The sequence below is a fragment of the Mastigoproctus giganteus genome, chromosome 1 (genome assembly GCF_048544385.1).
Source record: "Mastigoproctus giganteus isolate SK-2022 chromosome 1, ASM4854438v1, whole genome shotgun sequence".
NCBI classification, from domain to species: Eukaryota; Metazoa; Arthropoda; class Arachnida; order Uropygi; family Thelyphonidae; genus Mastigoproctus; species Mastigoproctus giganteus.
In genome coordinates this window covers 60,599,930-60,614,568 of record NC_143575.1, presented here as the reverse complement: position 1 = coordinate 60,614,568, position 14,639 = coordinate 60,599,930, and positions in this window count along the sequence as shown.

The window sequence follows — 14,639 nt, the reverse complement described above, 5'->3', positions numbered from 1 at the left end:
ATAAGTCGAAGCGGAGTTGGGAAAAATGCCAGGAAATGAAGCTCCAAGGCGAATATTGCCGAGGGTTATCTTTCAGCTCTCGTGTGAATAACCTCTGCGATTGATCACTATGAAGATCTGGCGCGCATCAGCTACTGCGCATCTGAGTGTGAATTTGATGTTAAGTTGAATTTCATTTCCTCTCGAACTGTAGTAGAGCCGAGTGAAATTGCTTTTTTTTCTCCTTCTTTCGTAGAATGATAACAATGCTCTAAGGTTGACGAAGTAAAGCGATCTGACAGCTAAAGTAAAAAAAAAAAAAAAAAAAAAAAAAAAAAAAAAAAAAACACTGAACGCGATTTTTTTTTAAAACTAAATCGAATATTTTGAAATGATGCAAAGAAATGGAAAAGAAAGGCTAGAGAGAAATGGAATGATGCAAAAATAAATGCCGCATCAGAGACAGAACAAAATAAATATATGTTGTAATAGACTTTTTCCTTCGGGTATGTTTATTTTTTTTCGATAATTTTCGACCCCTGAGAAAGTTGACGATCAAGAAGACATCCATTAAGCTGCACGTCTTACAGAGAGAGAGAGAGTACTTGCTGTAATGAAGACCCAGATTTCATTTCCTGCCCGTTTTTCTGTTTGGCTTCAGCCACGCAGCTCCTCCATACACAACATGATTACTTTAGGAAATCAAAGGGAAGCTAGAGAAACACTAATTTACCAGGCCAGCTTTTTCATCACGGCTGCCTTGGGTTTCCAATATTTAATATATTTCGAGTGATTTATTGCAGACAATATTGTCAGAAAGCAAAGCTGCTGGCATACATTAAGCCCGATGCATTTTAGCGCGAGAAGTTTACCAATCGTTCTCTTGTTTGAAAAATGTAATTGAACGTTAATACTGTGACCAGGCAAAATATGCTCTACGTTTGTACCTCCATTCTCTCGCAATGAATCAAAAAATAAATTTCAACTTGACTTGCGCACATACATATTGCGAGTGGGTGGGTGGGTGTGTTTAGACGCGCATTCTACTTTCCAATTTTTGGTTACAATAGTTTACTCTCTTTGCTTATTTTTCATCTTTTATGGAAAGCAAAGATATATACTCAATTCACAGCATAGAATATATTTACTTCTTCAAGCCTACGCTGACATTAGCATACGCTGAATGAACTACAGGAGTTCAAAAAAGAGTGGATATTCAAGCTAGATTTATGTTTAGCTCAATCACAAATATTCCACAACTTGTAATAGCGTTTATTTCAACTTTCTTGAGTGTAGCCATCTGTTTTCTTAAATCCTTTTCAGAAATTCGAGATATTTCCCTTTTTTTTTTTTTGATACGATCTCCAAATTGATGATTATGCTAAATAAAAGGTTATGCACCCAAGGAGAAAGGGTGGATATTTTATACCCGGATAGGCAAATGATACTGTTAAATAATATGCATTACAAGGAAATTGAAAATACGAGATTTTCAAAGGAAGTTTCCATTACAAGAAAGAGATGCCAGTATACTTGAAGGCAACTGTAATAAAGAAGGATGGGCAGTTACAAAAGGGATAATTTAGGCAGCATAAGCATTGGAAAGAAACTTCCGAGTTTTCTCTGTGGTCAAAGAAATAACTGCATTATAGATAAGGTTATACAAATATGGCTATCATGATTTGAACATATTCAAATATAAGTTTATTTTAACACACCAAATCATAGAAATAGTTTTTAGGTTTTAAATGTGCGAGGAAACTAAGGCTGTGTGACATCAGTACATTGCGCCTGTAAACTGCAAGCATTCTATAGTCGGTTTTGGGATAAAAAGAGAAGTCAAGTTCTCGTGAGGGAAATAAAATAAAATAACTTGAACCTTAAATTATTTTTGTTGAAATATTCGATTTTAGGAGTGACTACAACAATGGCAATTAATCAATCATTTTTTCAAGTTCATAATCGTTTACTAACTCCATGAGTATTTTTCACTTCACTTTTCAAATCTGTTTTTGACTTAAATTATTTACAAGCCATTTTATAGTTTTCTTATAATCTAGAAACTTTGAATAAAAGTTCAATAAGTTCTTCGAATTCATCTCCTGGCAAGCGCAGATTGTAAAACTAACGTGGATTCATTATGAATCTTCAATAACATATCAATAAATCATTCCCCAACAAAGATTAAAAATGCTGAATTCAGAACAGACATTGCTATTCGGACCGCTGATTACTACTGTGGGACTCACTACATTATGCTGCTAACTGGGGCAATTCCAAAAACAATCGGGACATCTAACAACCTTGAATTTTAGACAAATAGGGTTTAGAGATGGCTTAAAATTAAAGCGAATAAGTCTTCAGAAGTTCTGATCTTACAAAAGATTTTCGGAGGGTCAAAACAGATCAAACGATAACCCTCAAAGGTAGATAATCGTTTGATACTCCATGGGTAGCGCTTGTTGGCTGTCTTATTTCCAGTCAGCAGTTTAAAATTTAGACTTCCTGGCCACATGTAAACAAAACACAGGAAGTCATTCACACCAGGCCTCCAGTAAACGAGGTCAGTTATATTATTAGCAATTTTAAGGGTGTTTATTTTATTTTAATCAAAGCGTAATAAAATATGAATAGCATCACCATGAAGGGGAAAAAAAGCTCTAAAGATGTTGGTCAAAGTAATTGCGTTTACTTCAATTACATTAACACAAAGCATCCGTCTGGAAAAGTTTAAAGTAAACAAACTAAAAGGGGACGTAGATCTATCAATACAAACAAGCGACCGTTAAGAAAATTAACGAATATTTCATTTATAATAGAGACACCTTAACTGCCGTTTGTAGGAGTGTGGCATCAGTGCGCTGAAGGGCCAAGAGTACGAGTTCGATGAGTGACTGTTTAAAGGGACAAATGGCATTTACGATCAGAGCGTACATATTGACAGAATAAACAGCAATCGCGAACTAACAGCCAAAAAGAAAGGCGTTGTTAGATGAACATCGGCAGATGTCATTGATAGACATTTGCACAAACGGTTCATCACACCCAATCTGCAGCACAAAGACACTTTTCTTTCCACTCACTATTTTCAATGCGCTGACGTTTTTCGCAGATCATCCACTGTAATCCATTTAATGAAACTTGCCAGGCGTGAACAGCCGCTTATTCCTTCCCGCTTCATTTCATCCACTCATCCTATGTAGGTGGAGTTAGGCGACTGTGCACTATTCGCTATGGGCGGTTCTTTAAAGTATGTTTGCACAGCGAAAGCCTATTAGGAACATTTATGAATTCTTTTATCATTCATGAACCTTCTGTCGTTGAAGCTATGTTTATCCTTTAACTACGCGAGGGCAGATGTTTGAACACTGGAAAATTCATTTCCATCTAAATTCTCGGTCTGGTGTAAGTTTACAGAGCAAACTTTTAAACGCGTGGCTAAGTTTGAGAACCCAACAGAGTTTAATATATCGCTTGATTGTAAGATAGCGAAATTTTCATTAAAAATACTAGCAGTTTCAAACAAAGCAAACCATTTTAGAATATGTAAAATGTTTGACATTTTTATTCGGAAATATCTTAGGCTTATACAAATAAACATTGTCCCAAATACACCATTTACAAACATGGATGATTTTCATTTAAAATTTGTTACGTGTATATTAAATTTACAATAAAAGAAAATCAAACAGGTTAGTTTTGGTTTATAGAGTGGTTACTTTACTTTTAGAATACATTTTAAAATATAAAGAGAGGATATCTGCATGACATTTTTAGAATTGTCCTCTCCCACTCTAGATTTAAACATGCCATGGATTCCCTATTTGTTATCGTTTCTTTGGGTTATTAATTGAAGTAACCAAAGAAAAATCATCGTTGATGTGCATTGAAATAGCGGATACTTTAAAATATCAAAGGCTGCAAAGTTAAGACCCTTTTAGGATCCCTCTTACTAAAGTTGGAACAATTTGCATTAAAACATTCAAATTTCTTGCTTTGAACGTAAATTTATAAACATGTAAACGAGTGATAGTTTTACCTCACTCTTTCATATATAAAAAAACCCCAACTTTGTTGATAAGGGCCGTATAATAGAAAAGTAATTTTCTCTGTATTCCACGAGCTGGTAAAACGATCTATGGAAAATATTCAATCATCGTACCGATCACTAAGAGATATTATCCATTAGAAAGAGCGCCACCACGTGTTTGATTAGAATGCGCTCTATTCGTGTGCCAACTACATAAGATAGGAAAAGCAGGAGAAACTTTCGCTCTTATTTAATTATATTATTGGTTTCACATTTGCGGTGATATTTGCTCCCTGGTTGAAGAAAACCAGGCCGGGCAACAAAAGAGCAGCCCACAATCTAACTGCACACAGGCACGATAAAATATCTAAAAGATTGCCGAGTTAGTTGGTGACAAGTTGAGATCGGATATGTAATTAATTCTGATTATATCAGAGTACCATTTGCTTGTCTGAAGCCAACTTCATGGCGTATTAAGTGGGAAACAAATAAAACAGTTTCAGTAAAAAATATATGGTTATTACGTGTATCGAGGTAACTGTAAGCGAAGAGGTAATGACTCCCCTAAAAGTGGTTAAAAAACATATCCAAAGAGCTTTTTTTTCCTTTTTTATCAGAGACTGGTTTAATCAATAGTCATTACATCAAAGAGAGGTAATGCAGACCTCCAGGAATGCTTTTGGCTTGGAGAAATGTTATCTTGACTGAATGCTAAATGTTGCTTTGAAAATAAATTGGTACTAATGATCTGGAATTGGGGGTTTGGTCGACATTCTTTTATCGCAAGAGACTTCCAATATCTAAGGTAAGGATTCAGTCACTAAGGATGTTATAGTGGATTTATAAATTAATACACCAAAGCAACTAAGGGTCATGAGGGGACAGTGTATAACCTATGTAAATTGCGTGTTTTCTATAGTCGTTTTGCCTGAATGAGGGCTGAAAAACCAGAGTTTCAGGAAAGGAAAAAAAGCATGCTGCCCTCGCTCGAAAAACCCTCCAACTGTATAAAGTACACAAAGTTCTAGACAAAAATCGAACGAAAAAAAAATGTACAGTAGACGCGTTTGTGTTCACCGTGATTCTATTTCACGTGACTGCTAAATGCAGTGCTATTCTTGTATTCTGTCTTGTATGTTCCTCTGATCCACCATGGCCATCCCCGAGAATAACAGCAAAATTATTTTAATTAAAAGTTTCTGCAGAAGATTTAATTATAATCCTTTCTGACTATAAATCGTTTATTTTTAATTTCAATATAAGTATGCTGGAGCATTAACTAACAACCACCTAAACAGTTTTAGTATGAAGGCGCATGTGGCTTTAATTCTAAAGTCATTGATAAAAGAAATTTACCAGTAGTAGTATTAAGATTCAGTAAGTGTTTCTAGGAATGATGCTAACAGCCTCCTTATTAAATTAAGGTAGTTTAATGTTAACTTAACATATCAAAAGCAAACTATACTAGTTTAATATTGGTTACGAGTTGGCAAACCTAAAGAATACACAGAAAATGGCACTACAGTATTAGGTCTATGCTTAGCACGTCAGGCACAATTGTGGTAATCTGTAAATGAAGTTTCACTGTATAGCAGAGGAGACCTGCTGGAATGCCCACAGTCAGTGGGAGGGAAAGATAAAAGAGCTAAAAAGTCAAGATACCACTCACGTACTTCACAAATGACCTTTTACGTTCCAATCGTGCCGTGCATGTTAAAGGAAAACCTAGAAGAATATTCCTTTAGAGTAAAAAGGCAAACGACACGTTCGACTGCATCTAGAAGGCTTTTAAAGTACAGAACTGAACTTTGTTCTGTAAAGCATCCGTCATCTTGACTGTAGTGGCTGTGAAGAAACATTAGACCCGACTAACATCGAATTTCTTGAAAGCATTAGAAATAATGCTACATGTCTTAAACAATGCATAGCATTATAAGAATTCTTTATTTGCGTGGTGGAAACAGATTTAAATTGCACGTCAAGCAAGCTTTAAATTTTTTCTTCTACAAAGAAAAATGGAGCAGTGAAAAAAAGTGCAGGGAAGAGATGCGAGTGCGAACAAATAGAAATAAACGCTATAACCATGAATCTTCATAAAACAAATTAATGAATAGTTGAGTCATAGAATTACAGGAGAAGGGGGAAACTACCTGTTTTACATACGTAATTACCCAATTACACTTATCACAAGCAGCTCCATCCGTCAATTACAGTTATGGTAACGATTTCAGAAATTGAACTACAGAATAATCGCGTAGATATCAGCGAAAATCGCTGTAAAATAAATAAATTGCGTAATAAAAGCTTTAACTGTAATATACCGGATTCATTTTATCCAATTTAGTCTCACATAACACTAAACGCATAAAACAAAAAGCAGTTACCTGATAGCCTTGCAAAAGAAATTATTATGAAGGATCTTAATTGGTGTGTATTTAAATATTGCGTATTTCTTTCGTTATTCTGAAAGCAGCGTAAAACTGATTTTAAAGTATCGATAAAGAAGCATTTCAGTGCCATTTTCTCAAACATTGAATAGTATCTGTTAAGCCCTTGAAACAAATATCATTAAGGAAACGTTTGTTTCTGTGGTTCTTGTAAAAAAGTAAAAGCAAGGTAATAAATAATATTTTATTCATAATTACGCTATTTATATAAAAACACGTCACCAAAAGTGACAAATACTATATTTGGTTTAGGTTTTTGCGCAATATTCATCAGAACTGAACCGAACTTGGTTCACAGAATGCGAAATACTGAAACAAACTCAATCGGATAAAAAGAACTGCGCTTTTCCAAATTAATAAGAGAGGCATATAAACGTTTAATGCTTTGAAATTCTCTTAGGAATGCAGTGAATGTCTCTTTGCACTGATTCTGTCTTAATCATCCTCTAAAGTGGCAATAAGGGGGTTTTTTATTATAAGTTTCAAATCAACATCAAATATTTTGAAGCACTACGCTGTATTTAGCTGCTAGAAATACAAAAAAAAGTTAATCCAAAGTTTGTGGGGCAGTCCGTTTTAATATAACAGCATATACACCCTATAATTGCCTACAAAATGTGATATTTTAATAAAAAGAAGCGAAACAGATTGCAGTGAATTGCACATATTATGAATATCATAATTAGAAATCATAACCGAATCTAGAAACAGTAATCCTTAAGGTGGATGTACTTAGTTTTAGAGAAAAAGAAGTAGTGCTGGAGAAACCATAATTTATTATGCACGAAGAAACTTGTGTAACAAAGCAGAGGTAATTGGAATGACTGATTAAGGTCCGTAGATTGACGTCCTGCTAATGGAAAAATCCTGCCGATGTTTGCACACTGCTTCACCTAGTAGATGCAGCTCCGCGATTGTGGTTAGAACTTATTATAATTAGCTATGCAAAAGTGTACACTAAGAGTCATTTTAAGTGTTAATCACCAAATTCCCTTCTCACCCAAGTGACGAAAACATGTTCGGAAGGAATCTCTTCGCATGAAATGATTTTACATCTTGATCCAGACGTTTTATGAATGAAGAGGAGGGTCTCATTGAAATCCCAACCTGATTTTTAATCAAAGATACCAACCTCATCCTTCTATCAATGGATATTTTAAACATTTAACTTTTATTTAATAATGTACATTCGGGGATAGAGGTTTTTCCCTACTAGTCGATCTAGGAGGGGGGGGGAACCAACAGATTCCTCCCAAAATTCGAGTTTCTTCCACACAAACGGACCTCAGTTCACACGCATTTTCTAACCTCACTTCAGCGGCGTTTAAAGCATATTTTTCTTTTTGATTTAATCTTTCCAGGTCAAAGAAACGCTCTTTTGTGTTCTTAAACAAATGCAGCGGCAAATCAATAAGAACCGGGAAGGTAAGATTGACACAATGGAGTAAAATGAGATAACTAAAGACTTATTGTTTACTGTAGCGCCCCCTTGCAGCAGATAAGCTGTCCCACCATTAAACATGAAAGCAATCTACCATTTTTCGTGCGTGGTTGGGCGTGAAACCGGTCACAATGACTTTACACCTACCCCTTCAGAAAAGGCTACTACTTTCACACTTCTTTTGCAGCTCGTATATCAACCAATCAATAAAATATGCTTGGAAGATGAGTGTCGGTTTTCTAAACACTACTCCTCCATTTATCCCTGTACTTCTTTATGTGCCAATGGATTTTTGAACCTTCGGAAAAAAAAAAGTAATGGAAAGTTGAATGTGAGCTTGTAAACGTGGCTTGTTTTTATGTGCTGTATTAAATTTGAATTAAGTATGGGTGGGAATATCGTATGCAGTATCACGTACAGCCAAAAAACACTTTACTACGCATATGGAATGATAGCTTCTCGGTGTTTTCAATTCCGAATATGTTCTTTTTTCCCGAAAAAAACAGCACAAAGAAAAAAAAAACTCATCCAAAAATAATAAAACTCAACAAAAAAAAGTAGCAGACCTTAAAAATTCCCTCGATGCCATTCTAGTAGCTATTTTTTCTCTCGAAGACGTGAAAAAGGCCACATTTTTCTCTGTCTTTTTCTTTTTTGTTCTTCCTTCGGTTCTCCTTTACGTTTTCTAGTTCCTTGGAGCCCTGACAGAAGCTGCACACCGGGGAATCAATATATATCCCGAGTCAATGGGGCCCAATGCGGTGTCGACAGATGACTTATAGTATTGTGTGACTAATGTGTCTGTGTAGCTATTAAATGTCAGTAGCAGTTGTAAAATATTGTCTTAATACACTTGCATTAATTCGTTTAGCGGTACTGTAGTTGTCGGAGAGGAAAAGCGGACTATTTATATTGTACAGAAAGTGGAGGCTAAGTTTTAACCAAACTGAAAGCTTCAATACTGAGATAAATGAAAGCTTTCCATCACGGTTTACTTACACACTCTTCTGGGAGGCTCTACAAGAAGACTTTGCAAGTTAAAAATAGCGGCGCTGCATAATAACTCGAGTTTAATATAAATAGTTGAAGTAAGATGGCTAATTTTGTGTTATAATGCAAACAAGCTCGTGTCCGGCTAGAATGCGACAGTTTTGAGTCTGTTGAACACTTTAATAGGTTCGCTAACGGATTATCTCTCGTATTATTCATATTTTAATCGACTCAAATTATCATTTGTTTTCTGAAAGCTGGTCTAGGCAATTACTAATAATCAAAACACCGCCACGCATTCTGACTGACGATGTACGCAAATGTCGCACGACCAGAGAAATCTGTAATAGTGAAAAATTCTCGCTTCCTTCATATCTTCGTTAAGGACTTTAGTTACACCTCTTGTAAGTAGAGAGAAAATAATATGGGTCATTTTTTACATGGCTTTTGTGTACTTAAAAGGATTAAAATTGCCCTCGTGAGATATGGGCTTTAAAATTAGGTACAGAAATTTTCCTCGATAGGGTGTATTTTTAAGAACATGCGTGACATAACTTTGACTTTTTTTCTTCATCATTTAAGTGATTGGGTACCGCAATCAATAAAGCACGCTTGAATGTTATATATCGAACTTTGAACTATGAACATGCAGTCTTTAAATATCTAAATTTACAATTAAACCAGTTTAATATTATTATGATCTTTAAATAGGCCTAGTAATTGTAGTCAAAGTTAAGAGAGACATGTAATATTTGAATATAACGTGTATTTTCAGATATTCTGTTTATGCTGAATATTATTAAAAGGATGATTTTCACCACTACAGTATTTGATGCCTTTAAAGTAAATTGGATTTTCATGGAATATAAATATCAGAAAATGGTTCATAATAAAAAGTAGATGAAATAAAACGATATTCTGAATGCTTAATGTTATACTGTACCCTTTCTTTTTCCAGGAATCCTCAACTTCTTACAATATAATCTAGAAATGCTGTTCTCTGTTAGCGGGGTGCAGTTCATGACATAATAGTACATTACCTGCACCGTAATCATTTCCTCCAGTGCAGACTGTCCATCGGCCTGTATCAGGTGATTATTTGGTGCCAGAATAACAGAAACCAGATGTATCAGATTGGATCATGAGGTATTGGAAAAGCAGATGTCGAATATCGAACTGCTGCTGGTTATTAAGCGCTCATCTTATATCTGGAGACATACATAGATTGACCAATGATATACCTCTTAAATATCCCTCGCTTGCTTTCATATCTTAATTTATCCGCTGGGTAAGACTCGGCAATAATATGAAACCTCGAAAGACACAATCACTGTTTGGCTACAAATGGATTTATTAAAGAGATACATTTTTCCTTTGATTTTTTGCAAGGGCTATTTGCTGACAACACAAAACATAAAGGTAAGACATTTGTAAGAATTACCCTACTCGTTATTTCCAGAGCCTCCCCCTATGGAGGTTATGGCATCGTCAATATACTGTTTATTTCAATTTTTGTTTCTTTTTTTTCTATCCGCACTGCTGGATGGAATCCACTTTTTTTCTATGCAATACTTTATGATGTGTATTATGCCAATTACGAAAAGCAAATAATTTCTGTTAATTTAAGAAACCAAAAAATAAAATAAAATAAGAAAACATTACAAGGAAGACTTCTTCATTGCCTACATTTTTTTAAATTAAGCAGATACTGCACAGGTCTTATTGTAGTCTACCAATATCATTATACAGGCTTATCAAGTGCATGAACCACTCACTAAGTGAAGCTGGCTTAAATATTTTTCAATAAATTAAATATAATTTTAAGCCACATATTGAACGAGACAAATGTCTATTCAATTTTCAATTATATTTGAATTAAATATAGAAATTGGCTAAACTCTTAGAACTAACCATACTGCACGCACCAATTTTCATTTATTATAGAATAATATATAATGACTAATTTCAGCAATGGTTTAAATACTTTAGCGCGATTTTTCCACGATTTATTGGCTACAATTCTCAAGGAAATTCTTCTTGATATATTCTTGATAAATATTAATTGAAAATTATATTAAAATTACCCTTCGCAAAATTCACTTAAATATTACAAGCAAACATTTCAGCGATTGTGATTAGAGGCGAATGGACACAAATATCACATTCTCACGAACATTCGATTATCAAAATTAACTACAATTACCTGAGAGTTCCTGAATCATAAATATAAACACTCGGGGTGGCATATTATTAAGTGCCCAGATAAGAAAACAAATGATCAGTAATATAAATTGTGGAAATCGTTATGAAGTGAGCAAGTTTTCAAATCTCATTTCATTTACCGTTAACTTCGTTGCAGATCACTTAAAACAAAACGAACGAGCTCCCAAGGACATTCTTATACGAATAAATGGATATGTAGCACGTAAATAAATGAAAATTTCAAGATTATTCACAGCGGACATTTCGGATATTACTCCACCTACGTCATGTAATATTAAATTTCAACAAGCCTTACTAAAACGATGTACCTCTGTTAGTTTTAACTGCTAAGTGTTTGCGGGTTCTTGTACTGTCATTTTACAATAATTTTCTTCTTAAGTTCGAAGAGTTATGCAAAAGAAATTAGTTTTTCCTTTAGAGATCACTGGATTTGCTATGATAAGTCTCCACCTCCAGAATTCTCGTTGGTTATGATCTTATCCGTTTTGTAACGATGCGATTAACACGCAGACTCCATCTATTTTCAGATGTTGTCTAAAATATTCTACTTGACGTTGAAATTGTTATATTAAATTAACAGGAAATCATTAAAAACTTTGTTGGTACATTCTATACACAACCTGCAATATCAGATGCAAAATATATCAGATTCTTCGTTCTGTGTTCATAATTAGAAAATTATTTATTCGGAAATAAGACAGAAGACATAATTATAATATTTTTTAAATTAGTAACCGAAAATTTTCAGAAATTATTTTTGTTAATATCTAGTGGATAATGGAACTGTTAATACCAAGTACCAGATGGCACTGCAAGCGTTTAATTCTAAAACTGGTTTATCTCAAAATTAATGCGCTTAATTTTCGAGAAAAAATATTATTCATACAAACAAAAATAAATCGCATAAATTAACATAATTCGTCATTTTCGTATTAAGGGGTCAGATGACACTGATATCAGTTAAATAATTACATTTAAAACCACCTCAATATTTATATCAACTTAATCCTAATATTTTTGAACTGATAATCACTTTAAAAGTTTAGATTATTTAATAATAAAGATAAAACTACAGGTTTATATATTCTGAGAGACATTACGAGTTTAGTAAAGTGTATTTTTTTCCATAATGTAGTGCATATTAACGTAGTAACTGCGTACTGACACCTTAGTATTAAGATGCTAACTAAACCGGGATGAAAAGTTGTTTTACAACGTGCAAAAACCACTTGTTTTCAAGAGCTCAATAGAATTGTTTTCCCTTAAATCCTTATTTCTTTACTTACCGCTAATAATTCCTAAAGAAAGCAATCAGAATAAGATTTTAAAGAAATGCAATTCACTAGTTGTGAAGTTTAATTTTTTTTTTATTATATTCAGTTACGCTCTTATTCTTAAACGTTCGTACAATAAATCTGGCTGTTGCTCCTTTAACAGTGATTGAAGGAGGCCTTGGTTTCCAAGCATGGATTTGTGCCGATTCCTTTACCTCTAGGAGGAAAAATAGTACAATTAATAGCGAGACACAAAAAACAGTCATCTGTCTATCTACGTAAAGGTGTGAAGGGCTTTCTTGGTTCTCCCCTGAGTGCTGTAATCACCAAACAACAGGATGTTGCTCCTTCCACAATGCAACTAAACGTGTATTCGATGACTCCACCGCTACCGTGCCCCGACAACACAAAAGTTCAACTAAACTCAGGGTCAAACCTCAGCATTCTGCGTTGCGCAAGGTCATTATCTTAGCGTTTCGCTCGAGCCTGAGGTAATTATCAGCGTTCTAATTAACTGGCTTATTCAGGAACCCGGTTTAATTAGAAACCCTCCATTAGGCTTCAAGTCTTGATGTGATGAATTCATGCCGGTGAATGAGCTGCGCCAAGATAAGTCCCTGCACTGGCGCAACGAGCATGCACCACGTCCGAACAGCCTAATGAACTTGGAAAGGAAGTTGAAAACGGAAGATCATAAGGAACTGTATTCTGTGTCTTGCACATCAACGCTACTGTCTAAAAGTATAGCTTTCTACTTGAACGAAACATCTCCACTACTTCTGAAGTAAAGTAATTAGCCTTCTGTTTCCAGAGCTTCTTCTGTGTGCCGCTGATTTTCGTACTGGGAGCTATTACCAATTGGGAAGGCAGAGTTCGGTACCGGCTCTAGGGAGTAACCGTTACTAATTACCAGAGCTCTCCCCCTAACACGATAGCCCTCCCCCCATTAAATAAATGAAGAGCATTGAAGCAATGAAGATCCTGCTAGCTCCCAGACGGGCCACAGACTAGAGAGTGAATACCAATGACTTGTGAAGGCCGGCAAGATGAGCGTGAGCGTGGCTTAATACATCGCCCTAGGTAAACCAAACTTTGTACAATCAAGGAATTAATAGATAATGCGTTCTTTATTGGCTGTCTCTGCTAGGTAATGGTGGTGACGCAAGGAAGGGTGTTCTGTACGATTTAATGGCCGGATGCAGGCTTAGAGTCGTAAGCATTACCAATACCCATTGGCAAAATTCGTATCGCAACTTTCCAAACAAACTTCGACTGTTAGACAGAACAGTTTAAAGTGACATTGCTAAGTTTCAGTTACTATCTCGGAATTAAAGTTCAGAGAGACGGAATGATTTAACGAAACCTAATAGCTACCAATAAAAGAGATGAAAATTGATGTAACTAATCCAAAGAATCTGTAAATGACCGTTAGGCAACCAACTAGCATAATGACAACTACTTCCACAACAGTAAAATTTCTAAACTTCGCGTACCAATTTTACAAAGCGTTTCCATTATAAACTCTCCCCCCCTGAGAGATTTTGGAGAAATATGCTCCCTTCGGTGTCATGATCAGTTTGAAAAGTGTCCATCCTCATCTATAAGCTTACGAATAGATCTAGGAATGCGGTGGGCAGTTTCTGAACACCCCAAATATATATCATCTTGTTAACTTTAGCCTCAAGGAACAAATCCTGAATTACAGGATCTCAGTGGTGCATCAGGTAAACGGGTGTTGTAAAACTAGATTGATGACTGGATAAATAGTGGTCATCGCCAAGGTCGACAAGTCTCGGTGCTTACGAAGACTGCAGTCTTTATTGATATAACCACACTTTGTGTGATGTAGATGGAATGTCTGTATTATACTGAATTCGCTCTTTATAATCTGAAGGGATTTTTCTAATTAATGTTGGCAATGATTTACGTATCTCAGCAGACCTCGTCTATATTTCACTTTGATTTACCAAGCGAAAATACAAAATAAAAAGTTCTCTAAATACGATTAATTTATAATACTACCACGATCATCAAATTTGAGGCTTTTAAAAGCGTTCCAAAGTTGCGTCATAGACTTTTTGAAGTAATTTGTTGAAAAAAGCGAAACACTAATGATAACTGATTTAGGTGTTGTAGTAGTTAGTTATCTTCAATATTAAATTTTTCTAAAGCTAAAATCGAATTTCTGGTTGGCTAATTAATACATACAATGAGTACATAAACAGGGTGGTGGGTAAAATCCTTACAGGGAATTT